Here is a 733-nt window from a genome sequence, read left to right on the forward strand (position 1 = left end):
CAAAAAAGCCTTTTTTTAGCTGTCTGCCCTTAACTCTTTTGCCTTTTTGTATCCCACAGAGCAGTCAGAGCGACCTGCCTACAGCCCTTTCTTAGCATCCCACTGCATTTCGTAAAGGCTCAAAGTCCTCATGGCTTTTTACCCGACCACTTCACCATCTTAGCTTGTTCCACTCGCATCTCACTCACCTGCTGCAGACACTCCAGCCTCTCTCAGTGCCTCTTCCCTGTCTCCAGACCTTTGATCACACTGCTGTATCTGTCTGGAATCCATGGGAATTAACTTCCAAAGAAAGATATGATATACCTTGAATACTATTGCATGAAATAGTCTTCAGAAGTAGCACATTAACCCTTTATTAAGCTAATCTACCCATAGCTGCTTTTCTAAAGAGAATAAGAAGTTAATAATATGTTGCACTTCAGGAGTATCTTTATCTGCAGTCAGCTAAGTAGAATCTCAAAAATCTTTCGAGCCTAAAGCAAAATTATCATCCACTTCTGCTGAAATGCAAGCACTTCTGGGGTAAAATAGCACAGTGTTTAAACATTTTATTATACTATGCACTGGGGTTAGAATTATCCATGAAGAGGACGTGGTTCCATAGTGTAGTGGTTAGCATGTCTGCTTTACATGCAGAAGGTCCTGGGTTCGTGCCCCAGTGGAACCACAGTTCATGGTCTACGGCCATGCCACCCTGAACAAGCTGGATGTCTGAGCTCGGAAGCTAAGC

The 733-nt window shown here is 43.2% G+C and overlaps 1 non-coding gene across 1 annotated transcript; it reads left to right on the plus strand.

The window, feature by feature from the left end:
* Positions 1-597: 597 nt before the first annotated feature.
* TRNAV-UAC lies at positions 598-670 on the plus strand. The gene has a single exon. It is a non-coding gene; the product is annotated as a tRNA-Val (tRNA).
* The last annotated feature ends 63 nt before the right edge of the window (positions 671-733 follow it).

The sequence above is a fragment of the Pteropus vampyrus genome, unplaced genomic scaffold (assembly GCF_000151845.1).
Source record: "Pteropus vampyrus isolate Shadow unplaced genomic scaffold, Pvam_2.0 Scaffold149, whole genome shotgun sequence".
Taxonomy (NCBI): Eukaryota; Metazoa; Chordata; class Mammalia; order Chiroptera; family Pteropodidae; genus Pteropus; species Pteropus vampyrus.